The sequence below is a fragment of the Martes martes genome (assembly GCF_963455335.1).
Source record: "Martes martes genome assembly, chromosome: 3".
NCBI lineage: Eukaryota > Metazoa > Chordata > Mammalia > Carnivora > Mustelidae > Martes > Martes martes.
Genome location: NC_137890.1, coordinates 119,031,441 through 119,034,957, shown reverse-complemented (window position 1 = coordinate 119,034,957; position 3,517 = coordinate 119,031,441). Strand labels below are relative to the sequence as shown.

The following is a 3,517-nucleotide window of genomic DNA, read 5'->3' as shown; positions in this document are numbered from 1 at the left end:
CTCCATTAGGAATCTTTCTCTTTAGATGAAGCTGTGTGTAGGGCAGAAAACCTGAATAAGTCTAGTTAAACTGTATTTTTAGTTAAGACAGTTTTGTTTTTACTATTCTGCCCCAAGGATTTGGCACACAGTAGGTTTTTTTTTAATATTTGTTGCAGGAAGGCAGTGCACGTGTGAGTGCATGTGTTGCAGGAGAAGAGGGGAACCTGACGACTAGAATATTTGAATACCACAGTAGGATGGAGTGTAACCTCATAGAGACTAACATCTTGGAGTCATTTGAAGATCTAGGTAACAAGGGTCCATTGTTGGAAGATGGCGCTCTGTCTCAGGCAGTTTCTGCTGGAGCCAGTTCCCCCAAGTTTACCAAACCATGCTTGGCTGGTGTCTGAATTAAGAGCGTTCTATAAACTAGAGGAAAATGTGCAAGTAACTAACACCCCGAGTGAAACTGAAGAATTCCAGCTTGGAGTGAATGGGCTAGTAGGGGAGATGAACTGTCCATATCTTTCACTGATATCTGAGGATGTGACCACGTGCCTTCTCATTCAGAACTGCCTCCTTTTGCTCACACTCCTCATCTCAGAAATAGAAGCTGCCAGAATTCTCTGTATGAGTACTCCTCGAAAAAGAAAAAAATCTGGGCCTCCCAGGTGGCTCAGTGGGTTAAAGCTTCTGCCTTCGGCTCGGGTCCTGATCTCAGGACCCTGGGATCGAGCCCCACGTCAGGATCTCTGCTCAGCAGGGAGCCTGCTTCCTCCTCTCTCTCTGCCTGCTTCTCTACCTGCTTATGATGTCTGTCTGTCAAATAAATAAATAAAAATCTTTTTTAAAATAATAATAATAAAAAAGAAAGCTCAAGAAGGAGGCAGTTATGAGGTCTTTCAAGAGTTGAAAGGCATATGTATTGCTCTAGGAGTGTCCAGTCCTCCAGCCAATATAACTATGTTCCAGTTCTTCAGTGGGACTGAAAAAATTAAAGGAGACATTAGCGAAAGTTCCATTTAACCATGTGGAAAGCCTTTATTGAAGAAACCAATGAGACCAGCCCACTGGGAAAACAAAGAAGCAGTTAACCAAGCCATAGCTAATGAACATGAAGTTCTGAGAAAGCTGCTATTAAAAGGCTTAGATGTCACTGTCTAGTCTTTTGGTTGGTCTGACAGAGCTAAGAGTCAGACAGAAGAAATAGCAATGGTTTACCAGCTGAAATGCTCAGTCCTATCTCCTAAAAGTATTATTTCTGTTCCCATTTTTTGGCTATAAGACAAGACTCATCAAAGATTTTAAGGACAAGCAGTAACTCTATAAAAGAAAAGACTGCCTGGGCCATCAATAAGATGTTGTTGGGCAGGGTGCCTGACAGAGGACATAGACCCAAAGAAACTGGACCTCCACCTCCAGAGATGCCACCATGGCAGAAAAGGTAAGATGGCCCCCAACAACAAGCAGGAGGCCAACAAGGAGGAGAGGTGGTTATGAACATTCCTCATATGAAGGTCGAGGAGGTCATGAACAAAGAGAGGGAGAGGTGGATGTGGTGGCTATGACCATGGTAGCTAGGGGGAGGAAGAGAAAATAAGCATCAAGGAGGCTGGACGGATGGAATGAATGGAAAAGGAGGTGGTGGCTACCAAGATGGTGGTCATTGAGATTCGGGTTTCCAGCCAGGTGGCTATCATCGTGGTGGCTGCAATGGTAGCTATCAAGGTGATAGTTATGGTGACTTCCAAACATCTACATACATAGAAAGTGGATACTGGGGTAGTGGATACCAGCAGGACACTAGATACCAAGATGGTGGTCACCATGGTGACTGAGCCAGTGGTCGTGGAGGGAGAAGTGGTTGCAGAAGCCAAGGTGGATGTGGAGGCCAGAAAGAGGTTGGGGAGGAAGGGGGAGCCAGAATTATCACCAAGGGGGCCAATTTGAATAGCACTTCCAGCATGGAGTTTATCAGTGTAATCATTTTGGATTTGATCAGGGAAGACATTATCCTAGTTAAGGCTACAGACCCTTACATTGTGCTAGAGCTCAAATAATAAAAACTTAGTTTCAAAATCTTGAGTCCAACAACAATTTTTAGTTAATACGAGACCATAGGTGGCAGGCAGATACCTGCTTGGCATAAGTACTTGTAGGTTTTCATTGAATTTTGTTGTTTGTTTGTTTTTAAGGACTTACATAATGTAGTTTATTTAAGAAACACATACAGCATCTCTCCTTTGTATGAAGAATTTTTTAAAAGGTAATTTAAATTGGCTTTAATTGACTAGTTGACTAATTCCCCAGTCAGAACATGCATGCATACTTTTTTGGGGGGAAGAAATTACTTAAATTAATAGTTTTAGTAAGTGGTTTAGAATATGAGGATTCTCCTAGATTTTTTTTTTTAGATTTACAACTAGGACACCTTCCTCATATTATCAATCCATTTAAATGTGTTTTCCTTAAAGTATTCCAATGCTTATTCTCCAAGCAGAGTTATGCCCTGATTGGCTTTTTTCCAGAGTTTATGCCACATTTGCATCATGATAGAACTTTTAGGTCAGTTCCTATGAAATGAGCTCTTCTACAGATAGCACTTTCAGTAGCCTTATCCTTTTGATGGAATACTATACCATATGCTCAACTCTGGAAACCTTGAATATGGCCCAAATCCATAAAGATTATAAAACTAAGTTGTGAACCTATAGTACATGTAGGCATTTATATACTATAGCAAATCAAACCGACCTGCATCCATTCAAAAGAAGTTCTTCCTTAAACCCTATTTTTACTTGAAATCTGTTAGAAGAAACAGCAAACTGAAATTGTTTTATGCATGAGCTAATACCTCTGGCTCAGCAAACAGAAGGCAGCTTGCTTTTGGACAGACATTTTTTGTTTGTTTTATAATGGAAGAAAGTCACTACAGCAATTAAGAGGACAGATTTTTGCTAGGCGCAGGAGGCCCTTTCTTATTGCTGCAGAAAACAAAAGCCTGGCTGAGTTACATTCTCCTTTACTGAAATCTACATGAAGCTTCTTGCTGGGTTTTTGCAGAACTAAACATTGTCAAGCTGTGGAAGAAAATGGCTGGTGTGTTTTGTGTAAAAGGTGAACAATAAAGTATCTATCTTTAAGTTCTCTCAAAAAAAAAAAATTGTTGAGAGATGCCTGGCTGTTTCAGTCTGAGGAGCATATGAATTTTGATCTCAGGGTCATGAGTTTAAGCCCCACGTTGGGTAGAGAGACTACTGAAAGATTAGCAAATAAATAAAAATAAACTTAAAAAATATTTGTTGAACGAATGCTAGAATGTGATATATTACAGTAGTCCTCCCTTATCTGCAGTTTTACTTTCTGTGGTTTCAGTTACCTGTGGTCAACTTCTGTGGTCAAGAAGCATCTGATCCTCTTCGTGACATGGTCAGAAGGTCAATATCAGCCTAAGGCTGTCATAATACCTACACTATTCACCTCACTTTATCTCATCACCAAGTAATGTAGGCATTTTATCATCTCACATCATCAC

The 3,517-nt window shown here is 40.6% G+C and overlaps 1 pseudogene across 1 annotated transcript; it reads left to right on the top strand.

Annotated features, from left to right (window-relative positions):
- The first annotated feature begins 239 nt into the window (after positions 1-239).
- Positions 240-2,005, top strand: LOC308340450 (protein FAM98A-like; annotated as a pseudogene). Its single transcript has 2 exons — positions 240-616; positions 839-2,005. The product of its transcript is annotated as a protein FAM98A-like (transcript).
- The last annotated feature ends 1,512 nt before the right edge of the window (positions 2,006-3,517 follow it).